Source organism: Geotrypetes seraphini, chromosome 3, assembly GCF_902459505.1.
Source record: "Geotrypetes seraphini chromosome 3, aGeoSer1.1, whole genome shotgun sequence".
Classification (NCBI taxonomy): domain Eukaryota; kingdom Metazoa; phylum Chordata; class Amphibia; order Gymnophiona; family Dermophiidae; genus Geotrypetes; species Geotrypetes seraphini.
The window spans coordinates 228,533,421-228,551,161 of record NC_047086.1 but is presented as its reverse complement, the minus strand read 5'-3'; the positions used below and the strand labels follow the sequence as shown (position 1 = coordinate 228,551,161).

General features: G+C 42.9%; 1 long non-coding RNA gene across 1 annotated transcript in view; it reads right to left on the bottom strand.

The window, feature by feature from the left end:
• Window positions 1-17,741, bottom strand: part of LOC117356586 — a 27,291-nt gene extending 9,550 nt beyond the window's left edge. The window contains exon 1 of the long non-coding RNA XR_004538673.1: window positions 17,628-17,741. This is a non-coding gene — a long non-coding RNA (uncharacterized LOC117356586). The remainder of the gene's footprint in view (window positions 1-17,627) is intronic.

Sequence of the window (17,741 nt, the reverse complement as noted above, 5' to 3'; positions counted from 1 at the left end):
ATTAAAATAAGAAGTGAAAACAAAGGCCCCTACAGATGAGAACATAACATAAGAATAGCCTAACTGGGTCAGACCAATGGTCCATCATGCCCAGTAGCCCATTCTCATGGTAGCCAATCCAGGATACTAATACCTGGTCAAAACCCAAAGAGTAGCAACATTCCATGCTACCGATCCAGGGCAAGCAGACACTTCCCCCATGTCTTAATAACAGATTATGGACTTTTCCTCCAGGAATTTGTCCAAATCTTTCTTAAAACCAGCTACACTATCTGCTTTTACCATAACTTCTGGCCACTTCATTTTTAAGTTTAGATCTTTCCTTTCAAACAGAGACCTTGCTAGATGTCAAATACAGCACAAGGTAACTTCACATGGATTTAGCTGTGCAGGAAATGTGAATCTCCTCATACACCCACCATATAGTGCAAAAATGTGCAAAGGTCTGTTTTTTTCTTTCGATTACTACATAGCCTAATGCCACACAAGCAGCGCTGTTACAAACATATTCTGTAGGTCAATGCTAAGAATAACAAAGTTTCCTTCCTTGGACCAGAAGGAGATACTGATAAACCACTGGAAGAGATCCCAACACAACACCCAAAGACCCACTCAGTGTGTGAACCAATTGAGTGGAGTGGACTAACTGGGGGGTGGAAATGGGCCCGGAGTTTGCTCAGCAGAATTTCCCAGACCACCTCTTCCTCTCAACACATTGACACGCTGCCACCACCACCACTAGAAACACCTCACTGGGTAGGCCAGCTATGCTATAAACTTTATAAAACACATTATTATATTTTCTTATAAAGCACATATTTTAACTGAACTCTCTGACATCCTCAGCCTTTCCATTCACAAAAATAGAAGGAAGAAAAGTTCCCATTTCCTGCTGTTTCATATCCCCGGCCTATACAATATTTTTTTTCTGCAGACCCTTCAAAAGTCTGACCAAATCCTCGTTTCACTTGCATTATAAAGTACTGAGGATGCCATCTCTCCCCAATCCCAGGTCCTAAAGTCTAAGACAATAGCGCAAACTAATGCTGCCAGATTCAGGAAAAAAAATTTCGATTCGATTCAGCCTATTGAATTGGTTTTTCAATTCGATTTTCCTGCCCAGTTGGATGATTTTTTTCAAAACTCCTGGTGGGTTTTATAGCTTTTTCACCCCCTTTGGCTTCTCCTAACCACACTGGCGGTGTGGTGTAAATAAAATAAAGAAACAAAAAGGACTTTTCCTCTCTCTGTTAAATCCTAGCTCACGTTTGCAGTCCAACACCAGCTCTGTCAGGATACACATTTCAAATCTGACATATTATAATCACAAAACAGAAAATAAAATTAATTTTTCTACCTTTTGTTGTCTGGTTATATTTCAAATCTTGTTGGTCCAAGGCTCTGGTTTTCTTCTGATAACTTGCTTGCCAGGGTCTCCTTCTTTCTTCTTTCTGCGTGCTAACCATCCATCTGCCAATTCTGTCCTCCCTTTCCATTTCCCTTCCCTCCCCAGGAAGTCTGGTATCTTTCCTTTTTTTCATCTCCCTCCACAGATCCACCTTTTCTTAACTACCCTTTTATCCGGCATCTCTCCCTCCTTCCCCACCACCCCAGAGTCCACCATCTCTCCCTTTCTTTTCCCAATTACCCTCCTATCCAGTATCTCTATCCCTCCTCCACACCATCCCTTGTGTCCAATTTCTCTCCCTTTCAGTTCCTTCCCTCCCTAAATCCCATGGTCCATCATTTGTCTCCCTCTCCTCTATTTTCAGACCCATTATTTCTTCATCCCCCCCCAAAGTTTGGCATATGCACGTCTCTTTGAACACCCCCTTCCCTCCGTGTACTTCTAAACCAGGGTCCCCCCCAAAGGCCTGTCCCCCCTTAAAGGTCTGCCTGTCCCCTCTTGAAGGCCTGCACCCCCCTTGAAGGCCTGTCCCACCCCCTTGTAGGCCTGTCCCCCCCTTGAAGGCCTGTCCCTCCCCCTTGTAGGCCTGTCCCCCCACCTTGAAGACCTGCCTGCCTGTCCCCCCCTTGAAGGCCTGTCCCCCCCTTGAAGGTCTGCACCCCCCCCAAAGGCCTGCACCCCCCTGAAGGCCTGTCCCCCCCTTGAAGGCCTGTCCCACCCCCTTGTAGGCCTGTCCCCCCCCTTGTAGGCCTGTCCCCCCCTTGAGGCCTGCCTACCTGTCCCCCCTTGAAGGCCTGCACCCCCCTTGAAGGCCTGCACCCCCCCTGAAGTCCTGCACCCCCCCTGAAGGCCTGTCCCACCCCCTTGTAGGCCTGCCCACCCCCTTGTAGACCTGTCCCCCCTTGTAGACCTGTCCCCCCTTGAAGGCCTGCCTGCCCCCCCCCTTGAAGGCCTGTCCCTCCCCGAAGGCCTGTCTCCCCCCCTTGAAGGCCTGCCTGCCTGTCACCCCCCTCCCCCTTGAATGCCTGCCTGCCTGCCCCCCCGCCCCCCCCCTGAAGGACCGCTCACCCCCTGGCCTCCCCGCACCACCTATGAAGCAGCACTACCTATGCTCCCGGCCTTGCCGTTCAGTCCCCACCACCCCCGAAGGACCGTTCGCCCCACTGACCTTTCTGCACCACCTATGAAGCAGCCGCAGCAGGATCGCGATGTCAGCTATCCCTGCGCTGCTTAGGCGCTGCTTCCTGCGCCACGTTCCCGCCCCTCCTCTGACGTCAGAGGAGGGGCGGGACCGCGGCGCAGGAAGCAGCGCCCAAGCAGCTCAGGGATAGCTGACCTCGCGATCCTGCTGCTTGCTGCTTCACAGGTGGTGCAGGAAGGTCAGTGGGGCGAGCGGTCCTTCGGGGGTGTGGGGGGACTGAACGGCAAGGCCAGGAGCACCCCTTCAGGGCTGGCACCCGGGGCGGACCGCCCCTCCCGCCCCCCCTTGGTACGCCACTGAATGTTGCCACTCTTTGGGATTCTAGAATCTTGTTACTCTTTGGGATTCTGGAACCTTGCTATTCTTTGAGATTCTGTTTGGAATGTTGCTACCTTGGGTTTTGGCCAGGTACTAGTAACCTGGATTGGCCACCATGAGAATGGGCTACTGGGCTTGATGGACCATTGGTCTGACCCAGTAAGGCTATTCTTATGTTCAGGGCCACATATCTCACACCTTCTTCTACATTTGCTAATAATCTCATGCCACCTTATGATTTCAAAGCTCTGTTTGGTCTATAGAACTCCCAGAGAAATTGAAACCAGTAAGGGGCCAATTGGTACAAAATCAGGTATACCAAAGATAACACTTTGTAATTAATCCACTATTCAACAGTGAAGTCATTTCAGAAAAGGGCTGTGTAATGCCACTAATCAGTCTAGCTGCTGAGTTCATTAGTACCTGTAAGGCTTTGTTTTGGGTAATCTCAGAGTTACAGTAATCCAAGCTAGATAAGATCAAACATTGGACTACTGTTCTGAAGTCATCTAGTGTCAATAGTGGTTTTAGCCTATATAGTGTACGTAGCTGGCATAACCCTTCTGAATTACATTCGTGATCTGTTTTCCCATAGTCAAAGCTGAATCTAGACAGATCCCCAAGATGGTCATCTCCTTTTTCACCTCAATCTGTGCCCCCAGTACATCCATACATTTAATCACATTAGCCTCTGCATATTCTCCCATTATCATTAATTCGGTCTTATTAACATTAAATTTTAAGCACTTCTTCCTTCCCTGGGCCAACTCCAGCCTTGCCTTTTATACTTCCTGGATGATGTCTTCCAGGCTCCACCCCTCCTGTGTCACTTCCCCTTTGGATGGTACTATAAGTCTTAAGGTGGTCCTGGCTTTGTAACGGAAAGGGGCAGTGTCCTTTAAATTCCCTCACACTTGCATTAACCTTTTAGTAAAAGACCCTCTTCATATGGATGCCCTGTTATTTGTATATTTCCTCTGCTTCCTTGTGTTTTTCTGTTCAAGGCAGGGCCGTAGCTCTGGGTGGACCTGAATCCATCCAAATTTGACCCAGGCCCACCCAGCAGTGGTGGACCTGGATGGGTTTCACAGGAGGAAGCTGGTAGAACAGAAAGCCAGCCCCTATACGAGCTAATTTTCTACTGCCTGTGTCACTCCTCTGCTTATGCTTGCATCTGATCACCTGAAGACTTGCAAGTATTGGCAAAGTCATCTTCAGAATGCAGTGCTTATGATTCTGCAGCATCCTACAGAAACAGGAATTTTGTGTCCTAAGGGGCAGGATGCTGCTGCTGTCAGGTCTTTGGGTGATCTGTGAGCCAGGGACATCGACGCCTTTGTGAAAGCTTCCGGTTTGAAAATAATAATACATGCAAAATGACACCAGCACAAGGTTTTAAAAATTATAACCAAGATTTATTGAATTATTGTTTCTATTTTTCCATTATTAGATCAAAAGCATCAGCATAATTAATGCTTACGGTTGCGCTAATGGGAGATCGTCAGAGGTGCCAAATACTGGCCTTCTCCTAACGGTCTCGTTTTCATATCTCATTTCATTCTATTATATAACTTTTAGCTCAGTGACATCATCAGTATAACAACGAATGACAATTCACCAAAGAGGTGGTCTTAAAAGTTGGACAAAGAAACATTCCTCCACATTTAAAAGTTATACAGTTTTAGAAAATTACTTTTGATTTCTGAATTAACATTATAACATTATTCAAGAGAATTCTACAATTATTAACAGGGTGCTGAGAAATTCTCAGCCCTAAAGGAAAAAACTCTTCCTAAGCTGACAGGTTCAAACTGCATAGCCTTACACAGAAACCTTACTCTGGAGGAGGGGGGGCAAGTCTTCCCCCCTCTCCCTGAAGCGTGGGCTTCCAATGCCCCTCCTTCCTATTCTTGAGACTGACTCTAATTACTTCCAGATGCTGCCTTAGGATTTTCCTTAGTGTTTCTTCAGGTTTAAAATATATAAAATATGTTTTTTCAAAGCAACACAGTCATACACTTCATTTATACTTTGCTTGGCCAAACCTCCATACATTCAATAAATCATAATTTTCATTCAAAACTACATCCAATTCAGTTTGGGGACACGCTATCCTTCTCTACCAGTCTAAAGCAAGCATATCTGGGAAAAACTCAGAGAGAACAAAGAAGACAGAATACTATTCACTGGCCCAAGATGGTGGCCGAAGACAGGACAGATATAGTACACACAAAGAACCCAAACTGGATTCCATGTAATCATGTAATCGTGATTTCCACCATGATTTGGCTCAACAGCAAAGTACATAAACAGATATTATTATGCTTTCCCTTATATTAATCCTTAGTATATTTTTCTCTGGCCTTAGCTACATTATATTTAAATTTTTATTCACCTGTTTTTCCATACGCTTCTATTTGGGCGTGGTCCTTAACTGACACAGAATTGTCTCTAACTAGAATTACCCAGAATCATATGAAAAACTGGCGCTTTTGTAGAAAAACTTCACAAAAATACTGCACTATCATGCTCCGACATCCATTCCATTATCGTCCCATAAACAGCACCCCCTGCTTGCCACGAGCCACTACTCTTCATCTGGTAGCAGTTACTGGGAGCTGCTGTAAGGATACAAGCCTATCACATGAAGATCTAAGAGAGAGATAAGGAAGAGTAGGAGAGAGGGGAGGGGAAACAGAGAAACAGATAAAGACCAAATGACCCTTCCAGTCTGCCCATCCACTATCTCCCCCTCCCCCTCTCCCTAAGAGATCCTATGTACCTGTCCCACACTTTCTTGAACTCAGACACAGTCCATCACTTCGGCTGGGAGACTATTACACATGTCTACCACCTTTCTGCAAAAAAAGTATTTCCTTAGATTACTCCTGAGTCTATCACCTCTTAACTTCATCCTATACCCTCTCAGTCCAGAACTTCCTTTCAAATGAAAAAGATTTGCCTCATGTGCATTTAAATGTTTCTATTATATCTCCCCTCTCCCACCTTTGTTCCAAAGTATTCATATTGAGATCTTTAAGTCTGTCCCCACATGTCTTATGATAAAGACCACAGACCATTTTAGTAGCCTTCCTCTGGACCGACTCCATCCTTTTTATATCTTTTTGAAGGTGCAGCCTCCAGAATTGTCCACAATATTCTAAATGAGGTCTCACCAGAGTCTTATACAGGGGCATCAATACCTCCTTTTTCCTCTTCCTGTGTTTCATAGCATCCTTCTAGCTTTTGCCATTGCATTTTCAACCAGTTTGGCCACCTTTAGATCATTGCATACTATCAAAAGTTCTTCACCCCCCTAAACCGTACCATTCTTTTGGGTTTTTGCAGCCCAAATGTATGATCTTGCATTTCATAGCATTAAATCTTAGCTGCCAAATTTCAGACCATTCTTCATGCTTCACTAGGTCAAGTTCAATTGGTTTGATATACTGCCAAGGTTAAAATCTAAACGGTTTACAATATAATAAAAGGGAATAAAAACAATAAACTAATTCTGTTAACATCACTGAAACATAAGGGAAAAAAACAAGAAAGGTTTACAATAAAGTTATAGGATATACAGTAGGAAAAAGGGAAAGGGAAAAACAAGAGGATATTAGAATAAAAATATTCTATTTGATATTAAGCATGGTCTTATAACTATATGATGGCCTCCTAGCCATACAAGCAGCAAAACTCAACAACCAAATCTCCAATCTACTGATTATGACCACAGACTACAAAGCATTCAGAAAAGAAATAAAGACCCTACTTTTAAAGAAATTCCTGCAAACGACTTAATACCACTAGCTCCTTCCCACTCCCAATACCACTTCCCAATTCCCCAAAGCAACTTCATCCACTCTTTATCTCCTCTAGAAATTACCAGATATCTTCTTCTTGTAATACATTTTTTGTAATTCTTTTGTAATCCATCTTGAACCACAAGGCAATGGCGGAATAGAAATCTCTAATGTAATGTAATGTCTTTGAAACTATGAACAATATGCCTGAGAAAAATAGGGGAGGGTGTGGCTCAGTGGTTAAAGCTACAGCTTTGGCACCCTGAGGTTGTGACCCTGGGCAAGTCTTTTCCCTCCATTGTCCAAGGTACATAGATAGATTGTGAGCCCACTGGGACAGACAGGGAAAACGACTTGAGTACCTGAATAAATGCATGTAAACCGTTCTGAGCTCCCCTGGGAGAACAGTATAGAAAATTGAATAAATAAATTGAGATTCAAAGTTCAAAAATGATCTTTCTGTATGAAAATAGAAAGGAAGAGAGTCCCAGAGAGTAGGAGCTATAACTGAGAAAGAGGAATTTCTCATATTATTCTACTCTATTGCAGATTTTGGTAACATCCTCAAAGAAGCAAATCTTACCCGAGAGCCCTTCAGTAATATCGCTTACAAAAATGTTAAAAAAGAACAGGCCCAAGAACCGAATCTTGAGGCACACCATTGGTAACATCCCTGTTCTCAGAGCGATCTCTATTAACCACTACCTTCTGTCGCCTTCCACTAAATCAGTTCCTGACCCAGTGCATTACTTTGGGGCCAATCCCAAGGGGCACTCAGTTTATTTATTAAATGCCTGTGTGAAATATTGTCAAATGCTTTGTTAAATCTAAATATACCGGCAGAAGATTCCAACCTACATGGGAGCCCATTTGGAACTCATTGACTCCGACAGCCCGGATTATTAAACTTGTAATTTTACTTTCTATTCTAGTTTCCTTTCAGAGCAAGTGATTTGGCATTGTCCCTTCTCTCTCAAGCCCCTCCTCCCCCACTGGTGATAAAAGGTATAAAAACTACAGTTTCCTCCAGGCTCCTCCATGATGCATCTCTTCCCTCCTGCCCCTCCCCCCACTAGCAGTTCATTCTCTGGCCTCTTTCTGTACAACCCCCCCCCCCCCTAATACCTTGAAATACCTAGATCAGGTGGTGGCAATAGCAGCGATTCACACACATTGCCTATGGCTGACCCCAGAGCAGTGCCTGGGTCACATGTAATCCCCACCAGAAACAGGAAATTGTATAAGTGCAGCTGGGATGCAGCAAAGAAAAGGCCCTGGACCAGGCCATAAGCAATGTGTGTGAATTACTGCCCTATAGGAGTATGAAGGTAACAGGGGATAGGGGTTTAAAAGAGTAGGGGCAGGCAAGACCATGGTCAGGAAGAGATGCCATACCTTGGGAAGGGGGGGGAGGAAGAGAGAGCAGAAAAGATGCTGTATAAACCGGAAGTTGTGTCATGAGAGGCTCCAAGCAGGCTGCTGGCAGCATCTCTAAATTGCTACTTCTGCTGAGGACCTCCTGGAAGAAACCATTTAAGGTAGATTGGTGGATTCTGGATCATGGAAAGAGGAGAAAAGAATGGGAGGCACTGAGCCCTGTGCTACGCTGGGCTAGAGTTTTGAAGGCTGCAGTGCTGTTCACTTTGGCTGCTCAGGAACCTAAACAGTAGCACTCACCCTCTTTCACACTTACTTCTGAGAGAAAGGAAAGGAAACCCTCCAATTTTCCCTTTATTTTAGCTCTTGAAGAACACAGGGCAGCACTAGTGCTCTAGGGCAGTGGTTCCCAACCCTGTCCTGGAGGACTGCCAGCCAGTCAGGTTTTCAGGATAGCCCTAATGAATATGCATGGAGCAGATTTGAATGCCTGTCACCTCCATTATATGCAAATCTCTCTCATGCATATTCATTGGGGTTATCCCCAAAACTCGACTGGCTGGTGGTTCTCCAGGATAGGGCTGGGAACCATTGCTCTAGGATCTCTCGTTTATTATTGTACTTAAGCTAACACGGCCACCACACCTTTTTACTTAAGCTTCTAAACGCCCATAAACCTTTTTGCTCTTAAATCCCTTTTAACTGAGGCTATATAATTTCTCAGTTCCAGGTTGTGCCTAGTACAATGGTCTTCACTAATTTTTAAGTGAGGGCTGTTATGGGTCCAAAAGGGCTGAAGGAGAGCTGATAAATATCTTCCTACTTGGGGCCATTGATGCAAATAATGACTTTCATTCCTACCAGAACATCTGGCCTTGGTCACACAATGAACCCTAAGCAAATATAGGACCACAAATTAGAGTCCTAATTATACACAATTGAAACCCACAATGCCAGACTCTGCATGGAGTACAACACCAGAGAATAAGAGAGAAATGCATTTCTTCCTGAACAGTACAAAATATAGAGAGCAAATGTAAATTCTCATAACTGACACATATATTTCAATCACTGAACTGAAAAGAAAATAATTTTTCCTACCTTTGGTGATTTTATTTTTCTTCTTCCAAATTTTTATTCATTTTCAAAATTACATAAAGTGTAAGTACATATTCAATCAGATAATCAATGCAAATTTCACTTACATTCTATCTTTGGTTAATTACATAACTTCTTACCCCACCCCCCTCCCATCCCTCCCTACCACATAACTAATAATCATATAAATACACATCAATACCACAATCCCCACCCTACCCTTTTAAACTGATATATTTAAGGGAAACGTATCCAGTTACTCTGTACAATATCTTGTCAATGATTTCCACACATCCTGAAACTTCTTAAAATATCCTCTTTATTTTATTTTTCTAATCATCTTTTCCCAGGCTCTGGCTGCACTTCCTTCTGTTTGTGCTCTGTTTCCAGGATCTTTGTATCCATTTACTGGTTAGTTTGTTTTTTTCTCCTTCACTTTATGACCTACATATATCTTTAGCATTAACTTTTAACATTCAACTTTCTTCCATTTTTCTGCTTCTTTCTCAATCAGTCTACTTTTCCATGTCTTCCCCTCCTCTCCTCTCCCTCCATGTGCACCATCTCCTCCCTCTCTCTGCCCTTCCCTTTTTCTCCTCATCTTTCTTCCCACAAAGGTCTGGCTTCTTCTTTCCCTTTACGTATTCATTCAATTTTCTATACCATTTTCCCAGGGAAGTTCAGAACGGTTTACATGAATTTATTCAGGTACTCAAGCATTTTTCCCTGTCTGTCCCAGTGGGCTCACAATCCATCTAATGGAGGATTAAGTGACTTGACCAGGGTCACAAGGAGCAGCATGGGTTTGAACCTACAACCTCAGGGTGCTGAGGCTATAGCTTTAACCACTGTGCCACACTCTCCCCCTCCACTCACCCCCCCCCCCCTTGAGATCAGGCACTTTTTGTTTCCAGCGCTGCAGTCCTGCACTCTTCAAGCAGACAGTGTGAATAAAGTAAATATGCTACCTTCGGTGAAGTAGGAAGATGTAGCAGAGGCAGGATTACCAGACATGTCCTCTTTTTAGAGGACATGTCCAGGCATCCGGATGGCTTTTCAAAACCCGACACTTTGTCCGGGTTTTGAAAAGCTTCTACCTTGGGACCATGTCAGGAGAGCATCTGTGCATGCATGGATGCAACATGGTGATGTCACATGCATGCGTGTGATGTTATCGCATTGCATCCGTGCATGCGCATATGCCCTCCTGATGCAGTCCTGAGGAAGAGAACAGATTGAGGTGGGCGGAGCTGTGGGGCAGAATGGGGTATGATGTGGGCATAACAGGGTGGGGCTGTGTGGAACTGAGCGGGACTGGGGGCGGAACTATGGGCCTTTATTTTACGGGAGTAAAATCTGGTAACCCTAAGCAGAGGGAAAGCTTCTGGGGCCACTGAAGGCAGTGTGTTTACTTCATTCATGCTGCTCATGGCCCGAAGAGTACAGGACTGCAGTGTAAGAAACAAAACGTGCCAGATCTTAAGAACATAAGAAAAGCCTTCACCGGATCAGACCGAGGTCCATCCAGTCCGGTGATCCGCACACGCGGCGGCCCACTTAGGTACTCCTGATTGGAGACCCAGATATACCGTAGCCCTCAATATGATTTGCAAGAAGGTGTGCATCCAACTTGCGCTTGAATCCCAGAACAGTAATCTCTGTCACAACATCCTCCGGGAGAGCATTCCAAATTCCCAGCAAGCGCTGTGTGAAAAAGAACTTCCTGACATTCGTCCTAAACCTGCTGCCACTCAGTTTCAGTCTGTGACCTCTTGTCCGTGTCACATCCGAAAAAGTTAGTAATGCTTCTTCTTGGTCGATTTTATCAAATCCCTTTATTATTTTAAAAGTCTCTATTAAATCCCCTCTCAGTCTTCTCTGCTCGAGGGTAAACAGTCCCAATTTCCTAAGGCGCTCTTTGTAGCTCAAATTCTCCAATCCTTTGACAAGTTTCGTGGCTTGCCTCTGTACCCTCTCCAGCAGAGTTATATCTTTCTTGAGGTATGGAGACCAGTGTTGGACACAGTATTCCAATTGCGGTCTGACCATTGCTCTATAAAGTGGCATTATTACATCTTCCGATCTACTCGTGATCCCCTTCTTAATCATGCCCAACATCCTGTTTGCTTTCTTCGCTGCTGCCGCACATTGTGCCGAAGGCTTTAGGGTTCTGTCAATCAGTACCCCCAAATCCCTTTCTTGTTCGCATTTTGCTAATGTCGCCCCCAACATCTTATACTCGTGTTCTTTGTTTTTTTTTCCTAGATGCATCTTGACGGTGGTGTGTGTGTGGGTCACCACAGAGTTTTCGGAAGACCGCCATTGGCTCGCAATGAAGCCTACTGGCCTAGTAAATTAAATCACACAGGACACAATTAACAGTCCAATAAACTATAGTTGCAACATCTCAACTTCCTCTTACAATTTTCCTCTTATAATTTTTTTTTAAGGAAATGATTTAGGAACTGGAATAAACCAGCAACTCTGTTTAAGACTTCTTTGTTTCTTGGTTTCTGTATAAAAACCAATATCTCTTTCTCCTACCTGCAGTAGCATTAATTTACTTTTAAAACTTCTCTCACTATATAGTTGTCATTTCCCTTTAATTTTTGTCTGATTTCTTTACACATCCAGGGTGGGACTGCACTACTATTTTAATTAAATTAGGTTATTGAAAGTTTATATGTATTTGTATTTTGGATTAAGGGGGGGGAAATGATTGCTTTTGAAAATTTTCTAAGTTCAAAATGTTTTTTCTTGATTTGTTATACGTTCAGATTCATATGTAATGCACTGTTACTACTTGAAAATCAATAAAGTTTTAAATTAAAAAAACACCTTCTCTCACACACTACTGTGGTACCACTTTATCTTCTTCAGACATAACTTCTCTCAAAACACTTCAAATCTCCTCTTTTCATTCAAATATACTGTACAAGAATTTACAGGGAATCCATTACACTTCTGTGCTAGGAAGAAATACCATACCCTGCAAACATGAATCTCCTCCTGATTTTCCTGATCTGTCTGCTAATTGGCAACATCAAAAGATGTTAACTCCCTCCACCCACAATCACAATCAATCAACTACCCGGATCTCTCACTTTTACACATCTCTATTCCACAAGAAAACATAACAAATCACATTACTGCTATCTCAAATAAAAGAAGACACCAACGAACCCTTAAAAAAAGAATAAGGCAAGTAAAATCCATCAAAACCAATACCGCTACCAAACCTATCACACCTACATCTATCCCCTATGCATACCTTAATACTAGATCTGTCAGGAATAAAGCCTTCCTAATTAATGATTGGATCATTAACAAGCAAATAGCCTGCCTTTTACTAACTGAAACATGGTTACTATCAGAAGATGATCCAATAATAATTGACCTCCTACCAGACAATTTTAAAATCCTTACGCTAAACCACGTGGGAAAAAAAGGAGGAGGTCTAGCAATTATTCTTAAAGATGGATTTGAGTTCGAACTATTAGATTCCAAAATGAGCGACCAACTAGAAATTCTAGCCTGTAAATTAGCAACCGTCATCTAGAAAAATCCCTATCATGCATATTATTCTAAGTCCCACCAAAAAGCTGGCCAAAAGCCAAAGAAGACTTCTGTGCATTTGTTCTAAACAATTCACTCGGCTCTTCTTACAATATCATCGCAGGAGACATAAACTTACACCTAGATAAAGAGGACAATACAAATGCGAAAGAGTTAAAAAACTTTCTATCCCTGCTCAATTACAACCTCCCTCTACCCACACAAACACATGAAAAAGGCCATCAGTTAGATATGGTAGCCATGTCCACAAAGGACATCCTAAACCCTGCCATCTCTATACGTAAAGGCACCTGGTGTCATGATATCTGGTCTGATCATTTTACTTATTATTTCAAGCTAATCTGGTCTTATTCTAAATCTAAAACACGTCCAATAATAAAAAGAGAACATCACACCAGAGGCTATATTAATCCAATAGATTTCTGGTCACAATATGAATTGCAATCAGAGATAGAAGAAGGAATCGATTTCTGGAATCACTGGATGACAACCAGCACATCCATTTTATATAAAATCGCCCCTATACGCAATAGCAAAAGCAATGCAAATAAATATAACAAATGGTTTGACACCGAACTTCTAAAACTGAATCAACTAGCTAGACGACTAGAAAGAACTTGGAAAAAAACAGAACTAACAGACCGTAACAAATGGAGAGCTAACATAAAAATCTACAAACAAATGATAAAAGAGAAACATAAAGCATTCTACTCAATTAAAATCAACTCATCTTGTAATGGTTCACAAGGAATCAATACAAAAGAGCTATTCAACCTGATCACAAATTTATTTGACACCGCTCGCTACACCATACCCACACACAACTCTAAGTTACCCTCTGCAAATGACTTAGCACTACACTTCGATTCGAAAATTAAAATCCTTAGAATTCATTGTTCAACAAACGACCCTAGTGATCATCCGATACCTATCACCCAAGAAAATGATACACCGGCAGACATGATCTGGAGCTCCTTTCAAGATTTAGTGTGGAACAATTACAACAGACTATATAACAAATACTCTAAATCCTATTGCGTTCTGGACTCATGCCCCCCAGAAATCATGAAAGCGGCACCTTTAGTATTTAAACTATCGTTGATGCAATATTTGGCTCATAACCTAAAAACTGGGAAGTTCCTCTCTAATAATGGTCACATAATAATAACCCCAATTCTAAAAAATTGAAAAGAATCTTCAGCTATAATATCCAACTACAGACCAGTAGCATCCATTCCGTTTATTGTAAAAATTATGGAGGGATTGGTACACGCCCAACTGATGGATTATCTGGATCAGTTCTCTCTCCTACATGAAACTCAATCCGGTTTTAGACCGTTATTCAGTACTGAGACAGTAATTGCGGCTATTTTAGACAATCTGCGGCTATTTTAGACAATCTGCGCCTACTGTTTAGTAAGGGCCTTAATGCCCTGGTTATACAATTCGATATGAGTTCTGCCTTTGATCTAGTAGACCACGGGAAACTGCTGCAATGCCTAGATGCCATTGGTATCAGGGACAAGGTGCTGAATTGGTTCCGTGGCTTCCTTATGTCCCGCACTTATCAAGTACGTTTTAATTATGAACTTTCAGATACCTGGAGCAATCCATCCGGTGTGCCACAAGGGTCTCCGCTGTCTCCATTGCTCTTCAACGTCTAGACAAAGCCATGGGACCAGACAATCTACACCCCAGGGTACTCAGAGAGCTGAGTGAAATTCTGGCTGAACCACTAGCCGTGCTCTTCAATCTTTCCATGCGTACGGGAAAAGTACCCCTAGACTGAAAAACAGCTAACGTAATTCCACTTCACAAAAAGGGCTGCAGAACAGAGACAGAAAATTACAGACCGGTGAGTCTTACATCCATAGTGTGCAAACTCATGGAAACACTGATCAAACAGAATCTTGACAAAATTCTAGACGAAGAAAATTTACGTGATCCACACCAACACGGATTTACCAGGGGAAGGTCCTGCCAAACTAATCTGATTGACTTCTTTGACTGGGTGACCAGTCATCTGGATGCCGGGGAGTCCCTGGACGTGATATATTTGGACTTCAGCAAAGCTTTTGATAGCGTCCCACACCGCAGGCTGTTGAACAAACTAAAATCGATGGGATTAGGAGATACATTCACTACATGGGTAAAGGATTGGCTAGATGGTAGGATTCAAAGGGTGATGGTAAACGGTACCCCCCTCCAAAACGTCAGCTGTGACGAGTGGAGTACCTCAGGGCTCCGTCTTAGGGCCGATACTATTCAATTTATTCATAGGAGATTTGACCCAAGGACTTAGAGGAAAAGTATCACTGTTTGCCGACGACGCCAAACTATGCAACATAGTAGGCAAAAGCAGTGTACCTGACTTTATGATGCAGGACCTACGGCAGTTGGAACAGTGGTCATCAACTTGGCAGCTAAGCTTCAATGCTAAAAAATGTAAAGTAATGCACCTAGGCAAAAAAAACCCACACAGAACTTACACACTAAATGGTGAAACCTTGTCCAGTACCACGATAGAACGTGATTTAGGAGTGATCATTAGCGATGATATGAAGGCTGCAAATCAGGTGGAGAAGGCTTCGTCCAAAGCAAGACAAATGATGGGCTGCATCCATAGGGGTTTTGTCAGCAGAAAACCTGAAGTCATAATGCCACTGTACAGATCCATGGTGAGACCTCATCTCGAGTATTGTGTTCAATTCTGGAGACCACACTACCGGAAAGATGTGTTGAGAATTGAATCGGTTCAGCGAATGGCTACCAGGATGGTCTTGGGGCTCAGGGATCTCACATATGAAGAAAGACTAAAAAAACTGCGGATGTACTCGCTGGAGGAGCGAAGAGAGAGGGGGGACATGATTGAGACCTTTAAGTATATCACGGGGCGTATAGAGATGAAAGATGATATCTTCAGTCTTACAGGGCCCTCGATAACCAGAGGACACTCGCTGAAAATCAGGGGAGGGAAATTTCAGGGTGATGCTAGAAAGTACTTCTTCACCGAAAGGGTGGTCGATCATTGGAACGAGCTGCCTCAGCAGGTGATTGAGGCCAACAGCGTGTCAGATTTTAAGAGAAAATGGGATATTCACATGGGATCAATAGGGGAGTAAAAGTCAGGGAGTGGGTCATTGGTATGGGCAGACTCGATGGGCTATAGCCCTTTTCTGCCGTCAATTTCTATGTTTCTATGTTTTCTATGTTTCTACATGTCCTCACTAGGCACGCAGCTAACCCAGTTAGGGATAAAACTATTTAGTTATGCAGATGGTTTTACGATCATCATCCCATTTGTTAATTCTATCTCTGAAACTATTCCTAAAGCTTCAGAAGCCATAAACGTGATGGAGCACTGGATGACAATCTTTAGGCTCAAACTTAATTCAGAAAAGACAACTTTCTTCGTTGCTTCGCCACATCCGCTTGACACCAAATCACCACTATGTATCAATAATCTTACCCTTAATTACCCTATCCAACCTACCATAAAGATACTAGGTGTAACTTTAGATCAATGCCTAACCAAGAGAGACCAGGTGGACTCCTTGATCAGAAAGGGATTTTTCACTCTCTGGAAACTCAGATCCATTAAAGCTTATTTCGATACAGCGGCATTCAGAACCCTAGTCCAATCCCTCGTACTGAGTCTACTTGACTACTGTAACATTGCCTATTTAGCAATTTCCCAAAACAACATGCAGCGTTTACAATTGATGCAAAATGCAGCGGTCAAACTGATCTTTGGGCTGAGGAAGTTTGACCATGTGACACCCTACTACCAGCAGCTGCATTGGCTGCCAATGGAGGCGCGCGTAAAGTTTAAATTTGCCTGCTTCTGCTTCAAAGCACTATACGGACTTGCCCCTAAATATATAATTGATCTTTTCGTCTTCTCAGCCAACAGACACAAGAGAAGCTCACATTCCAACTTCGTTTCCCCCCCCCCAGTGAGAGGTTGTAAACTGAAAAAACACCATGAACATCTTCTCTCGCACCAAGCAGCATCATGGGGTAAAGACCTAGAACAATTGCTTTCGCCCACTACTTATGAGGAATTTAGGAAACGTCTGAAAACACACCTGTTCCTAAAGTATCTAGACAACTGATCCTCTCTTCTCTCTCCCCTCTATAGCGATTAACTTGTTCTATTGATCACTCTCTCCTCAAAAATGGATTTCCTGTCCTATTAACCCTCTTTCTTCCTCCCCTCTTAAAGTCAATCAATTTGTACCTTTGCTTAATCTTTGTAAACCGCATAGAACTTCACGGTATTGCGGTATATAAGCTGTTATTATTATTATTATTATTGCAGTCAAACAGCAGTTCTTCCTTTCTCTTTCACTGTGGCAGTTATTCTGACATTCCAGCAGTTTCCCACTGCTAGCTTTCTACTTTCTATTAAACCTTTAAAATTATAATTTTTCAGTAGGAAAAACACAACACTTTCACTCTGCTAAGGTTTCCCCCAAAGACTATTTACCAAAACTCCAATATACAATCTAAAATTACTTCTCGCACACTGCCAGCCTCTTCTGCTGCATTACTTCTACAGCAGTTGCTCTAACAGTAAATAAACTTTTTTTAAAACACTGATTACCTCAGAGTGGTGCTGCCTAAGATTCTCAGATGACATGTGCAGTGCAGAATTCCAAAAGCTGCAGAGCCAGGTACACAGCTTTTGCACATCAAAATATTAATTCTCCCTCAAAAATATTATTTTTCCAGAACTGAATAAAATGCACTTCTTAATCTTACACACTGACAATACCCTGAAACTTCAGGTTGCAAACTCAGTTGAGCAATCTTTTATTTATGATGTTGTTAAGCAACCACTTACTTTTAGGTGACCTTTTGAGAATTACCCCTATTGCTCAGGGCTGGATTAATCAATAGGCCCAATAGGCACGTGCCTAGGGCCTGAAACTGTGAAGGGGGCCCGCTGAAGGATGAC